Consider the following 16,262-nt stretch of genomic DNA (forward strand, 5'->3'; position numbering starts at 1 on the left):
TCTGTTTTCAGCACAGACCAAATCCAACAGTGAAATGTCCCATTTGAGTTCAATGATGACCAGAGTGGCAGCGGCAATAAGTAGTACCCATAGGCAAGGTCTATACAGAGTTCACAGAAAATGTGCATTATGAAAAAGCAGTATGGATTTCAAAATGTTTTTGTACCAAGACACTTTGAATTCCTCTTCTATGAGCTTTTTGAAGTCTCTGCATACCCGGGATAACCCTGCCTTCTCATTTCATAACTGCTCCAAGGAACTGACAGCAGCAGCCACACCACAAGCAGCCCAATCTCCCCTTGTATTTTTTCGCAATCATTTTATTCGAAACTAGAATGACAGTAACCAGGTCACAGTGAACTGAACTGTTTCCTTCTTGGTTGTGGGGATGTTTTTAGGTTGTGACCCTGTGGATTAGAGTTGTAGTCACCCTGTGTCCCCTGCCCTGCCTCCCTGTGCACTCTGGTTTCTGAGAGGTTCTGAAACACAACTCTCAACTGACCTTCTCCACCGTGGAGGGCTGGGGCACCTGCCTGAAACAGGATCAGCCGAAACACAGCCCCAAGATGTGGATGGTGAAAGGAAGACTGTGGTCCTTGGCCTCAGAGAGACAAACAATTGAATTGGGAAGTCAAGACTCACAAAAGCAGAACTTCCCAAGACTGAGGCAACACCAGCACCTTACCCACATGCCAGAATCCCACAAACCTCTGGGGAAACAGGGAAAGAACTCATTCACTGCTTGGGGGCAACTCCTCCAGTCCTTTTGCCCTGCAACATTACAAAGAAAGCATTTTCCCCTCTCCAACTCCAAGCCTTGGCTTGACAGGAACCACCGATTCCTAATAGAAAAGAATTGTGTGTGTTTGTGCTTCACTGAAAAGTAAAAATAAAAAAAGAAAGGATGAAGAATGCTATACAAAAGATGAAACAAAAGAAGGCTAATGGTGGGAATGCTCTCTCTGAGGCCAATTCCCCAGGGTATGCTCTGTGACGGGGCAACCATTACAGAACCCACATGTGGCTCCAAGTTGGTTCTAATTTTAGCTCTGAATCTTGCTCTCATCTACAACATTGATTTATAATTCAGAAAAACATACCAAAAGAACTTGGTAGCTCTGAAGTAAGTACTGATGCACTTAAGAGATACTCCCTAAATTCAGGGTCTTGCATGCAACAACGTGACTCTCACCAGTGGCCTGATACTGTGAACACATAAGCATGCCCTTAAACAATAAAGGGCCTCCTACTGGACAATGCTGGAGAACTTGTGAGTGAATGGGACTGCTGGATTCTTTATACCCCTCAGGCTCAAATCTCTGGGCAAGACAGACTGGGTAGAAACTTTTCACTGTAACTTGAATTTTCCTTGTGTATAAGTGAAGTTTTCAAACTCTTGCCAACAGTCTACACCATCACTACGTCACAGGCACCTAGAGAGAAGAAAGTGACAGCTGGGAATAGGCCTTAGTGATGAGAGTATAAGGTGGCAAATGCCATGACGAACTGTCTGAGTCCTGGGCAGGAGCACTCAGGAGAAGTGGGCAGCCTTGGTGGATCTGTCCCTGTCCTATCTGTCCCTGTCCTTTCTTAGTAGCCCACCACACCAATGGGAAGGATTTCCTGGAATCTTCCAGAACATATCTTCTTGGGAAGGTGGATCCTTAAAAAGAGGTTGCTAAGATCGCAATGCCTTTTTTTTTTTTTTTTTTTTTTTTGCTATGTGTGTGTGTGGTAGAGTGTTTATAAGCTTCCCTTTTCTTGGCTTCAGAAATCTAGGTAATTGTTCTAATCCACCACACACATACAAGAAAATCAGGTCACATTAGAGTTCCCACAGAATTACAGGCACTGTGAAGAGGTTCTCTTGAAGGGCAGGGTTCTGGATCCCCCGAGAAGTCTTGGGTCTGTCTCTAGCGCTGTCAATGAGGTGATGCGGACTCTGGGAAGATTGTAGCCTTGACTCAGAAAAACCATGCACAAAGCCCCCTGACACAGGAAACTCAGACAGACACACAGATTTCCTCTTAGGGCAGGCCTAGCTCTGCACATATCCGTCAGTGCTATGAACCAGAGCCAAGCACCACAGACGTCTCCCTGTTCGTTCAGGTCCAAAGGTCCAGCCTGGGAGTTTTCAGACATTAAAACTGTTTCTGAGGAATGAAGAAAGAGGGAGTGATTCATTCCCATTACGCCAAACTGCACACTCAAAAAGCAACAGTTCACAAGAAAAAAATAAGGAAGATGAATGAACCAGAAACATCTAGAATATTTTGGAGTGTAAAACTACAGAGATGAGTGTAATCACCCACCTAGGATTCCCACAACAGCCAGAGCTAAGACAATCAGTAGTTTCAACTCCATGTGGTATTTATTGCTTGACATAGGGTTTGAGAAAGGGTAGTTGTTGTCTTGTTGTCCCTGTGGCTTCAGTACAAGTATTGAAAATCTAGCCCTAACCAGGGTTGTATAACCTGGACAGGAGGTGTGCCAGGAAATAATACTGTAAGGTTCGCCAACCACCAGGGAAAGAAAAAGCCTCAGCAGACTGAGGACAAAAGGCCTTTACTAAGGGGAAGTCCGTTCTTGGGCATTTTCTCTGCATGTCGGAGAGGCAGAGAGAAAGCAGGGAGCAGTGGGGATGAAAAGGTGCGCAAAGAAGCGTGCAGGAGGCTTTTATACCCTCCTCCTGATGTGAAAACTGGAGTGGGTGTCGCTCTGGTCCTTATTAGGAGAGGAAATGCTGGCCCAAGCACTCCACTGGTCCACCGGGCTCCATTGCCCTGGTGACATGCCAGATCTACATTACTTCTTCCCCACTTCCATTGCCACGGTAACCATCAAATACCATCCCCCTTCCCACTGCCAAATCAGTGGAGGAAAGCTCTCACCTGCAGAGACTTATTTCTGACGTAAGACACTTTCTTGCTAATGTACACATTCTTATATGCAGCGTCTGCCTTCTCCAGGTCCTAAGTACTCTTGCCCCAGAGTTATCAGCTCAAAAGCAAAGACCGAGCCACAGGGAGCACCCTGTTTAGAAAATGAGACAATAGTGACAACTGAGAAGAAAAAATATATCCATGACTTGGGCACCTGCTAGGATGGGGTCACATTCTTTGAGGAAGGTATTAGCATAAACATCTCACAGGTAAGGGAACAGAAACTTAAATGAGGAAACTTCCCCAAGATCAGACATCTCTAAGTCTGGAATTTCAACCTAGGGCTATGTGACTTCAGGGTCTTATACTTAGGCATGACAAGAAAACAATGACGCAAAAGGAACAGGTTTCTGGTAAGTAACTACATTAAAGACGGTACTTCCAAAAAAAAACTTGTGGAAAAATCAAGTTAAAAGCTGAGCTTACATTAGTGCAAAAAAAAAAGAAATTGTAATCCTTGTACACAATGGATCTTTTCAAAGCTCATGGGAATATGCACAGATAATTTTTGCACTAAAATAAATGTATATCTTCATTCCAGTTTCCATGTACATTAAGTACTTAGCTTTGGTATGAATTCATATTTAGAGTAGTTATGCCTAATGCTTGTGTATGGGATTCTTTTTTTTCTATGCATATTGATACTTTATTTTTTATTTTTATTAAATACATTGCATTATGTGGCACATTTTTTATATGTACTGGGATTCCCCCACCCCTCCCCAAACCCTCCCCCCACAGTGGATTGCTCCACCTTATTGCATTTCCATAGTTCAAATTCAGTTGACATTCTTTCATTGGAAGTATTTACCAAGCACACAGACCAGCATCTTATTGTCCTGGTAAGTTCAATAGTTTCTTGGTGAGACCATCTCTGGTCTGAAGGTAGAACCAGCACAGTATCATCCCAATCAATTAACAGCCCCAACATAATATTTCCAACCAATTACGACATTATGGCATTAATTGACATGGTATTGATTAACCAATATGTTAATAAGAAAATGCACAACCTGTGACTTCTTCATAGACATTTCCATTTTGGTTTATATTCAACCGTGTTCTATACACCTTAAAATGGCTATAGATTACCATTCAGCTGTCTCATGTCTATTTTAGTTTTAGTATTTAGCAGTTCACAGCATTGAAGCATGGTTTCTCTGAACCTGGCTGTTTTTCGGGTGGTCTAACTCTATAATTCTAACAGGATATATGTCAACAGTTTAGGTGAACAGTTGTAGGAGGGGTGTGCAGAGAAATCTTCAATACCCCAGTGAGGAGTAACTAATCTTTGTGTCCCACCCAGTGAGTTATAAGTGTATCCCTGCTGACCGTTTCCTGTCTATTTCTAAGCTTTCCTTGTTATTTTCTGTCTATCTATTCTAGTTTGTTTGTTTGTTTGTTTGTTTTGAGGGGTTTCTGGAGCGATCCTGATGGTCATTACGAGAGAGGGTGGGGACCCAAAGTTGTGCATGGGATTCTGATGTCAAAATGAGCTGTAAGTTCCATAAAGCAATTAGGTAGTACAATATTTCACATTAATTATTGTAATTCTATATACACAATAATATAGTGTAACAATAATTACAATAACAGCTAAGATATGTGCTTATGCCAAGTCAAATGCTGTGCTCATCACACTCTGAAAATTTTATAGTAACATGTAATAGCTGTACATTTTAAAGGGTACAACAAAAATTTTCAACACACATATATAAAACTTCACTTGACCACATCAGGGAACTAACCTTTCCCTTTACTTATATTTTCCTTATGTTTGGAGCTTAGCAACTTTGCTTTTCCAGATATTTCTAGAGGATACTTTATATCATTATGAAGATAGTCATATCACTGTGTAAAACACTAGAACGTTTTAAATTCACCTGCTGTGTTTCAATATCCATTGTCCAACCTCTGCCTCCTCCTACTTCTTTTCCCCAACCTTTCCAGCTCCTAGTAATTACTATACTAAATTCAGAGAGTGTGCGGTTCTGTGTGTGTGCATGTGTGATTCTTTTAAAAGATCTATTTTATTTTTTTATTGGAAAATCAGATATACAAAGAGGATGAAAGACAGAGAGGAACATTTTCCACCCATTGATTCACTTCCCAAGTGGCTGCAATGGCTGGAGCTGAGCCAATCCAAAGCCAGAAACCAGGAGCTTCTTCTGTGTCTCCCACATGGGTGCAGGGTCCCAAGGTGTTGGGCTGTCCTCAGCTGCTTTCCCAGGCCACAAGCAGGGAGCTGGATGAGAAACAGGACTGCTGGGACTAGAACTGGCACCCATACGGAATGCTGGCATGTGTAAGGTGAGGATTTTAGCCACTAGGCTACTACACTGGGCCCTTTGTTATATTTTATAGCATAACAAAAAATACGCCACTGTGCAGGTATGTCACATTTTCCTTATCCATTGATGGGCCAGGATGACTTCAAATTTGGCAACTGTGTGTGCAATGAACAAGGGGAGTGCAGGTATTTTTCTCATGTGCTGATTTTATTTCATTGGGATATATGCTCAGGAGGGTCAAACAGCAAATGTGTTTCCAGGTTTCTGAAGAACTCTATACTGTTCTCCATAATGGTCATACTAATGTTTTACATTTTATTATTATTATTATCATTTTATGATACAGTTTCACAGGCTTATGGCATTTCCCTTATCCCAGCCCCAATTCCCTCCCCCCCACATAGTTCCTCTATATCATTACTAAAATAAAGTTCTTCATACACAGTCATATGTCCATCATTGCGGGCATGGACAATGGCAGAGAGTTCAGCATCCTATTGTCAGGATATAGCGAACAGTTTCATTGTAAGTCCATCTTTGTCTGGAAGTAGAAATGCATACTACATTGTATCCTCACATGTGGATATTAGTCTCCATTTCACAGCTACCGTACATCCCCTTAAATGAAAAATCGTAATACAAAATCAACAATAGAATGAAAAATAGAAATTTACAATGCCATGAAGTTAAATGGCATATTACTAGATATGACAGTCTCTATTACACAGCTACTATACATCCCCTTAAATGAAAAGCCACAAAACAAAATCAGCATCAGGTAGAAAAAAGAAATTAACAACAGCATGAAGTTAAATAACATGCTACTAAATGACTAACGTGTAGCTGAAGAAATGAAAATCAAGAACCTTCTTGAAGAAAATGATGCTACTGTATGATCTAGGAGTCACTGAATGATTTAATCAGTAGAAAGTGTTTTGAAGAGATGAAACTAACAGAAAACAACAAAACCCATGCGATATAGTTTCCGCTGATTTTTGTTGGTGAAGTGTGTCTCTTCTAGACAATAAATAGATGGGTTTTGTTTTTTAATCCAGTCTACTAATCTATGCCGTTTGATTGAGCTTAAGCCATTTACATTCAGGGTTAATACGTATGGATGATACTTTGGTCCTGTCATTTTAGGAATGGGTTGTTCATTGGTTTAGTCTTCTGTTGTTATCTTACTGGGCTGTTCTTCACATTTGCCTTTGGTTTTGGTAGGTGCTATTCCTCTTCTCTGTCAAGAGAATATCTTGAAGTATCCTTTGTAGAGCATGTTTGGAAGAGGCAAATTCTTTTAATGCTTCTTTACTGTGGAAGAATTTTATTTCATTTTCAAAGACAAAGGAAAGCTTTGCTGGACATGTTATCCCAGGCCGACAATTTTTTTCTTTTAGAATCTGGAATATATCACTCCATTCTCTTCTTGCCTGTAGAGTTTCCTGTGAGAGATCTCCTGTGAGTTTAATTGGCATCCCTTTATATGTCAATTGATTTTTTTCACGTGCACATTTCAGGATCTTTTCCTCATGTTCAATTGAAGAGAGCTTGACTACCATGTGTCTTGGTGAAGATTGCTTTTGATCAAGCCTGTTGGGAGTTCTGCGCCCCTCCTGGATGTTGTTTCCCAATTCTTTCTCTAGATTAGGGAATTTTCCTTTATTATTTCATTAAATACATTTGCAAACTCAGCTTCTCTTTCTGCACCTTCTGCGACTCCCATAACTCTTATATTTGGCCTCTTAATAGTGTCTTTCAATTCTTGAATACTTTTTTTGGCCTGATCCAGCTCTGCTTCCAGCTTTTTGTTTGCTTCCCCCTGATGACAGGAAATATCTTCCAATTCTGAGATTCTTTCTTCTGCTTGCTTCATTCTATTTTGGAGACTCTCCATTGCACTTTTAATTTGCTCTACTGTGTTCTTAATTTCTGCTATATCAGCCTTGATTTGCTTTACTGCTTCCTTAAATTCTTTGAACTCTTGTATGTGTTTCTCATTTTTGATCAGAAGCTTTAAAATGAGTTTTATGAATTCTGTGTGCCCCATTTTCTCGATGTCTTCCTCAGTGAACTCTGAGGTTGGCATAGGGTTTTGCTCCTTGCAGGGGAGTTTTCAGTAATATTCATTGTGCCTTTGTCTCTTCTTTTGCTCTTGGTCATTGCACTTCTGGTTAGCAGAGTCTTCTCTTTGGGGCAGGTTTCTAAGCTGTGTCACTCACAGGTCTACAATGCGATTTTACTTATGGCAGTTGGTACACAACACTTTGCTTGAAGCCACTTGTGCCACTCCCTTCAGCAAGTTCCAGGTCTGGGTTCTTATGTCAGATTTTCACAAAGAACTCCATAGCCCCAGCTCCTGGCTCACCACTCTCCATCTCCTGTTATACCATGCTGAGGCTACACTGTTGTCTCTGCAACCTTTCTCCCACTTTCGGTTGGAGCAGGTCCCAGGATTAGGGAGACACCAGGTGTCCTATATAGTTAGGTTGTTGGTGGCGCTGACCTCGCTGGAACCTGTTGGACTTTAGGTCTGGGTGCCACACGGACCTATTTTGACCTGCACGATGCCACCGTCGGTATTATTTTCCTACAGGACCAGTGCAATCCATGGACCTCAGTGAGTTCTTGCAAGCTCACACATGCGCAGTTCACTGTTGTCCCCTGCAGTCCTAAAGCTATTGCCGCAGTGTACCAAATGGCGCCTGACATACTCCTATTAGAGTTCTTGATCTGCTGGCAGTCAGGTCTGAGGGCTACCCACGCCTGTCTTGGGTGGTACTATAGAATGTTATGTTGGTGCAGCTCACTGAGTCAGAAATGAGTTCACCCCCAGCTCAGCGTATGCTCAGTCCTTTCCCTTGCCTTTGCCTCCTTACGCAAAATGGCTCCCAATTCGTCTCTTGGGGGCTGACTGGGCTGTGAAATCCACCCTGTTCTCACACTGCCTGTCTGGGATCTGCTGCTCTGTCTCTGCCCCTGATCAAATCAAATGGACCAGTAGGACGGACAGTTCTTTGTCTCAGTTTACCTCCCAAGCTCCCATTGAAAGTCCCTTCCCACCTGGTTGCTGGTGGAGTTCCGGCTGCTGGTGGAATTCAGATTGTCATTTGCTGAATGCTGCTGGAGTATCAGTCATTGCAACACCACATCATTGTGTCCACTGCTTTCCTGTGTCTGTCAGTATCCAGGTACTCTGCTGTTGTTCTGTCCTTTCATGTTTCCTGGAATATGTCCTCTCTACTTCATCCTGATTAAATGTTTTTCCATCCGTTTAAACATGTCCTTACCCTATTCTGCCATCTTGATTCTCTGGTTATACTAATTTATAGCCCCACCAGCAGGTGCTATTCTCTTCACAACCTCACCAGTATCTTTATTTTTTGTGTGTCTTTTTGATAGTCTGTGCTGAGTATTTTAATGCATTGCTCCTATTAAAACACCAGACCTCTATGTCATGGAATGAATATAGAATATGCTTTATACATTTTAACAAACTTGAAATAAGATATTTGCAAATTTGTAATAACTGCCAATTTACTGCTTTTAAGGAGAAAAAGGAAGAAAAAAAACCAGAAAATAGCTATGAAGAGGGCAGGTAGTACTAAGTATACCAATTTAAATGTGGGTGGTCTAAATTGGCCAATTAAAAGAATTCGCCAGAGCAGATAAAAATACAAACAGGCAAACCCAACTCCCTCCACAAGATCCAACATTATAATGTGAACAAAAAGTCACTTAAAAATAAAGCTTCATGGGCCTGACATGATAGCCTATCAGCTGAATTCTCACATTGCACATGCGCGAGGGTCCCATGTGGATGCTGGTTCATGTCCTGGCTGCTCCACTTTCCATTCATCCCCCTGCATGTGGCCAGGGATAGCAGTGAAGAATGGCCCACAGCCTTGGCCCCCTGCAACTATGTGGGAATACCAGCAGAAGCTCCTGGCCCCTAGCTTTGGATAGGCTCAGCTCCAGCTGTTGCAACCACTTGGGGAGTGAACAAGTGGACAGAAGATCTTTCTCTGTGTGTCTCTTTCTCTCTGTAAATCTGATTACCAATAAAAAATAAATATATTTTTAAAAAAGATTCATACAGCTCAATAGGAAAGGAAGGGGAACTAAACACCGATACTGTCACTAATCAGAAGAAAACCAGAGTACCTTTATTACTTTCATACAACACAGACTGTAGGACGAGGAAAATTACCAGGGTTGGGGAGGAATTGAATGATGATAGGGGTCAGTTCTTTCAAAGGACCAACAACTCCTAACCACATCCAGGACTCCAAAGAGTGTCACAATGGACAACAGAGCCCACAGAGTAATATACATCACATCCACTCAAATAGAGAAGACAGATAATGACAAGAGGTAGCAGGGGTCTGGAGCCATCAGAAGCTCCACATGCTGCTAGTAGGAATGTAAAATAACAGCCACTGGCTGCTCCTCAAACAGTCAAACGTGCAGTTGCCATGTGACCCAGCAATTCTACTCATAGGTATACAGCCTGAGATATATAAACATATATCTACCCAAAAACATGTACACTAATTCAGCAGCAGGTACAAACAATGTCAACTGATGAATGGGGAAATAAAACACAGTATATACATAGAATGAAATATTATAGAGCAATTAAAAGGAATAAAATACTGATATATGCAAAAAGCAGTGGATAAATCATGGGAACATCATATTAAATAAAAGAATCCAGTTATAAAAGACCACATGTGATATGGTTCTTGTGATATGAAACATCTAGAATGGAAAAAAAAATCTACAGAGAAGGTAGATTAGTGGATGCCCATGGTTTAGTAGTGTGTATAGCAGGATAGGAGATAATGCCTAAAAAGGATGAAGTTAAGGCCAGTGCCATGCATAGCAGGTAAAACCACTGCCTTTGGCAACAGCATCCCCTATGGGTACTGGTTGGAGTCCCCACTTCCAATTCAGCTCCCTATTAACATGTTTGAGAAAGCAGCAGAATACGGTCCAAGTGCTTGGGGTCCCTGCAACCATGTGGAAAACCGGGTAGAAGCTCCTGGTTTCTTGTTTCCTACCATCCCAGCTCAGGTTATTGAGGCCATTTGGGGAGTGAATCAGTGGATGAAAAATCTTTCCCCACCCATTCCCCACGCTGTGTGTTTCCCTCTCCCTGTGTACTCTGCCTTTCATATAGATAGAATAAAGGTAGATAAAGAAATAGACGTCCTGTTTTAAAGGATGGCATTTTCTTTCTGAAGTGGTTTTAAAAAGTAAAAAAGTTCATTGTTATGATAGTTGAACCACTGTCTGACTATTACAACGCACTGATTTTGTGCCTTACTAAAGTAAATTGTATGCTGTATCAACTATATCTCAATATAGCTATTACATTAAAAAAATGATTAAATGCAGAGAAGAAAGAAAATCTCCTCTTTTAGTGACAGAACAAGTAAATCCAAACTCAACAAGAGCATTGCCAACTGGAATAGCACTATGAGTGGACTTGATCTGACACTGTAAAATACTGTATCAGCAACATTACAATATGCATTGCTCTAAAGCTACTATGGACATTCATCAGGACAGATCACACCTAAGCCAAAATAAAATTCTTAAACTAAAAATAGAATTAATGGGTCAAAGAGGAAGTCTCAAGAGAAATTTTTAAAATATAAAATTAAATGTAAATGAAATTGGTGGAGTATAGTTAAATCAGGGCTGACAGACAAATAGTATTAAATGCATATACTAGAAAAGAACAAATTCTCAAACTTTCACATTAGCAGCCTAGGACAGTAAGTTCAAAGGAAGCAGAAATAAGGAAATAAGAAATCAGTAATTTTTTTTTTCAGAAAGCACAAGAAATACTTCCTAATTCATTATAGAATACCAGTATCACACTGACAGAAAAAAAAAAAGACAACACACAGAAATAGATTTATATGCCAATAAACCTCATAAAGCTGTTTAGTCTTAAGAAAAAAATCCTAAATGTGACAAATTCAGCAACATATGAAGAGACTAAGACATTCTAAGTGGCATTTGTTGACAGGAATGTAAGTTAAAGCTAAAACCAAACCCAAATTGAGGCCCGCGTGCTTGCTTCGGCAGCACATATACTAAAATTGCAACGATACAGAGAAGATTAGCCTGGCCCCTGCACAAGGATGACACGCAAATTGAGGCCCTACTGGGTTAGTATCACCTGCAATGCTGCCATCACACACTGATGCTGGTTTGAGTCCAACTGCTCCACTTCTTTAAAAATTATTTTACTTTGAATGTTGTTCACATAGTTGAGAGGGATGTACGCCCATGTGGGCCACTGATTAGGGTGGAGAGAGTTGAGATATGGAGGAAGGAGGGTGGGAAAAATGTTTCCAATTATTTCTACTTTTCTAGTATGGTTGTTAATACTTTGTATAGTTATTCTATCAATTGTGCTAAATTTAGGTGAGTGCTAAAGCTGCTAGCTGTAGTTGTAACTTTGTTTTTCCTGTTTGATTAGTTTTTGTCTCATGAGTTTTATAACCTCATTGCTCACTGCATGTACTTTTAGGATTGTTTTGTCTTCTTTGTAAGTGACATGTTTATAATTACATCATGTGCCTCTCTGTCCCCAGTCATTTTTATTATCTCTTCAGTAATTTTATCTGCTATGTTTTTGTTTCCCCTCAGTCCATATTTTCACATTTTTTCCTTTTTTATTTGTAGCCAGTTTATATTGTTAAATTTGAAATGAATTTAAGTATGTGTATATGAACAACATATAACTGGATTATGTTTCTAAATCAATTTTGTGAAGCTCAGTGTTATAACTGATTATATTTAACACACTTATTGAGACGTTGGTTGAAAAAAAAGGGTACTTCTGGGGCAGCAAGGTACCCTAGCAACTAAAGTTTTCACCTAGAATGCACCAGGATCCTATATGGACTCAGGTTCGTGTCCCGGCAGTCCCACTTCCCATCCAGCTCCCTGCTTGTGCCTGGGAAAGCGGTCAAGGATGGCCTAAAGCCTTGGGACCCTGCACCTGTGGATCTCTTCTCTGTATATCTGGCTTACCAATAAAAATGAAAAATAAATCTAAAAGAAGAAATGTATATAACTGAATGCCTACATTAGAAAATAAGGAAGACTGTCAATCATTAAACCAAGCTTTTACTTTGAGAATCCAGAAAAAGAGAAATTTAAACCTAATGCAAACAGAAACATAGACATAGCAAAAATGAAAACATAAATCAATAAAATTTAAACTGAAATGTAACTGATAGAATCAATGAAATTAAAGCTGGTTCTTTGAAAAGGGCAGTAACATTGAGAAACTTCTAGACAGGCTAACCAAAAAATGAAAACTAACCACACTAAAGTTGCAAATATTAGAAATGCAAGAGTTGTAATCAGTACTGATCATATGGGCACAGAAAAATTATGCTTTCGTATTTTCATATTTACCCAACAAAATGACACAGACTAACCTCTTGAAAAATACAAACTACCAAGATTCACACAAAATAAAAAATACATATCTATTGGCTCAAGAAGTTACATTAATAATTAATAACTATCCATCACAGTATAAGGCCCAGATATTTTCACTGGTGTACTAACATTTAAGGGAACAATGATACCAATTTTCTTTAACCTGTTTCAGAAAACAGATGCAAAAGGAATGCTTCTAAATTCAGTCTGTGGGACTAGTACCAGACAAGGAATAGAAGTACTCAGCAATATTGCTCACAAGTATACATTCAGAAGTTCCTCAAGAAACTAGCAAACAAAATAATGTACTAAAGGCATGACAGGCCACAGCCAAGCAGTATTGATTCAACCTACGCAACACCAGTTCCTCATTTGATCCATTGCATGAACAGCACGAAAAAGCAGTTGATAAAAACCCAGTATCCACTTGGGCCCGGCGGCGTGGCCTAGCGGCTAAAGTCCTCGCCTTGAAAGCCCCGGGATCCCATATGGGCGCCGGTTCTAATCCCGGCAGCTCCACTTCCCATCCAGCTCCCTGCTTGTGGCCTGGGAAAGCAGTCGAGGACGGCCCAATGCATTGGGACCCTGCACCCACGTGGGAGACCCGGAAAAGGTTCCTGGTTCCCGGCTCCAGATCGGCACAGCATCGGCCCGTTGCGGCTCACTTGGGGAGTGAAACATTGGACGGAAGATCTTCCTCTCTATCTCTCCTCCTCTCTGTATATCCGGCTTTCCAATGATAACAAAATCTTTAAAAAAAAAAAACCCAGTATCCACTCTTAGTAACTTAGGAATAGAGGGAAGCTTCTTGAACTGGTAAAGATCTTCTACAGAAAACTTTATGCGTTACCACTAAAATCAAGATAAGAACGTCATCTCTCATCACTCTCACTTATCATTGGAAAACAAGAAAATAAAATATCACGCATGTAGACTCAGAATGAATAAAACTGGCTTTATTTGTGGATTACATTATTGGCTATGATAAAAAAAAAACAGAAAGAGAAAGAAAAAAATCCCTCCTGGAACTAATAAGCATAGAAAAGTTGCAGGATTAAAAGGTAATATATGCAAAAGCGAACTTCTTCCTACATGCTAATGATAGCCAATTAAAGTTTTAAATTAAGAAAAATACCATTTCAAATGGCACAAAATTAAATTTTTAGGTATAAACATAACAAAAATGACTACAAAATCCATATACACAAAAATATAAATCCCTGATGAAAGAAACCAAGGGAGATTCAATAGGAAGCTATTTCATGAACTGGAAGGTTCAATCAAAACTGTTAGGATGTCAGTTATCTGACTTCATCTACAGACTGAAATTTGTCCAGCACAATTCCCAGGAAGATGACTTACAGATATCAGCAAACTTACTCTCAAGTTTATCTAAAGACAGAGGAGAACCAATACAACACTGAGCATGAGCAGAGTTCAAGACTTAGGATAAAGCTGTCTTAATCAAGATGGCCCGGGATTGAGGAAAGAGCTTTCACAAAGATCAGGGAAATAAAATAGAGAGCCTTGAAACAGATTCAAACAGATAGCAGCCAAATGTTTTTTGACAGCAAAACAGAGGCTGTGCAATGTGGGGAAAGGCAGCTTTGTTACCGAACAGTACAAGCCTACATCATTAAAACCAGGAAAAAAAAACTTGGGCACAGATTTTATGCTTTCCATAAAAAGTATCTGAGGACAGACCACAGACCCACAAACTACAAAACTGAAAGAACAAACAGGAGAAAATCCAGGCGACCTCAGAGTTGGTGATGAGTTTTTATATAAAATGCCCAAAGCACAATTCATGAAAGAAGGCAAATGATCAGCTGCACTTTGTTAAAATGAAGAACCTCTGCTCTTCAACAATGAGGCAAAGATATTTGTGAAGATATTTGTGAAGCACCGATCTGATAAAAGACTTGAATTCAGGGGTGGGCACTGTTATGTAGAGAGTTACGCTGCCCCTTGGGATGGACAACCCATGTGCTTGGGAACCTGTATCCTCATGGGAGATGAGGAAAAGGCTCCTGGCTCTTGGCTTCAGATTGGCACAGCTGTAGCCATTGCAGCCATTTGGGGAGTGAACCAGGAGTGTCACATCCAATCTTTCACCTCTGTAGGAGGACATTTAGGAAACAGGAATGCAACCATGCAGATGGAACCCCAAGTGAAGAAGCACTGAGGAACTACCGGAAAGCCAAGAAGAGGAGCCTCCCCTGCAGCCCTCGGAGGACACCAACCCAACCAACTACTTGACTTCGGACATTCAGCCTCTAGAATCATGAAGAAACACATTTGCGTCACTAAGATCACACAGGTTGTATTTTTCTATGGCAGCCTAAACAGAGTAATACAGAGCTTGAAATACCTTCAGTGATCTTTAAAAACTCATGTTGTGATTTCATTGCCACTGTCATGGTATTAAGAGGTGGGGGGGGGGGGAAGTGTAAGAGGTGCTCAGGTCCTGGTAGTTTGTTGCCCCATCTCTCACTTTCTGTCTCACCCCTGCTCATTCACCCTGCCTTCCAGCATGGTATTATGAAGTAAGAAGCCATCACCATCCCAGAATGGAGAAATGTGGGCCAAAGACACATCCACCACTGGTACCTCACTTAAGCCTATACGATTCTGTTGCAGTTCAGAAAACAGACTAACAGTATCATAACTGACAATGTTGTTTCCAGTGTGTGTCAGCATGGGTTAATAATTCTGACGTCACTGTGCATGTAGAATGGAAATGAACAATTACATAATGTGTGGCAGATGGCAGGAGCCAGGTTTCTTACTGCCAGAGTGGAAGTTAACATATAAGCAAAGGGGTATGGACTAGGATGAGTCATGTGGTAACAGACTAGCACTGGAGATAACAGTTTGAGCTTGTATTTAGTCTAATAAAGACACAGACTGCTTCATATAGAAATATTTGCAGATATGTGGCTATACATGAATAGCATCTATAGGATTCCTTGTTCTGTCACCTGAGTGGGCCTGAAAGAAATGATATTTCCATAGCTACCAGTACACTCAGCATGCAGGTCCTGGCTCCTATTACCATTCTCTATAAAAGCAGCCAGAGACTGTTAGAAAAAATGGCTGATTCTGGGACCAGTGTTGGGGTACAGTGGGTAAAGCTGCCACCTGTGATACCAGCATCCCTTCTGGGCACTGGTGTGTGTCCAGGCTACTCCACTTCTGATCCAGCTCCCTGTGAATGGGCTGAGAAAAGAAGTTGGTGATGGTCAAGTGCTTGGGTCCTTGCCACCCATTTAAGAGACTCAGATTAAGTTTACCACTGCTGGTTTGGGCCTGGCTAAGGCAGATCTTTCTCTGATTCTCACTCTGTGTGGCTCTTTCAAAGCAATAAATACATCCCTAAAATAAAAAAAAGGGGGGGTGGGAAATGGCTGATTATAGGACTGCGGCAGGAAGTATACAACATAAGCCTAAGGCATTTTATAGCACCAGAAAGAAAAGAAATGCTCAAAAGTGATTCCCTTCCCTTTACGCATGGGCTTTTAATATTGACTTTCTTACAAAGAACAGACACTGTATGAAAAAG

The 16,262-nt window shown here is 40.7% G+C and overlaps 1 protein-coding gene and 1 non-coding gene across 2 annotated transcripts in view; one reads left to right on the forward strand and one right to left on the reverse strand.

Annotated features, from left to right (window-relative positions):
• The window catches only part of PRKCE (protein kinase C epsilon), a 481,837-nt gene that overhangs the window by 56,830 nt on the left and 408,745 nt on the right, over nt 1-16,262 (reverse strand). The window lies entirely within an intron of this gene.
• Nucleotides 11,314-11,417, forward strand: LOC118760718 (U6 spliceosomal RNA). Its single transcript, XR_004996947.1, has one exon. It is a non-coding gene; the product is annotated as a U6 spliceosomal RNA (small nuclear RNA).

This window comes from Ochotona princeps, chromosome 8 (assembly GCF_030435755.1).
Source record: "Ochotona princeps isolate mOchPri1 chromosome 8, mOchPri1.hap1, whole genome shotgun sequence".
Classification (NCBI taxonomy): Eukaryota; Metazoa; Chordata; class Mammalia; order Lagomorpha; family Ochotonidae; genus Ochotona; species Ochotona princeps.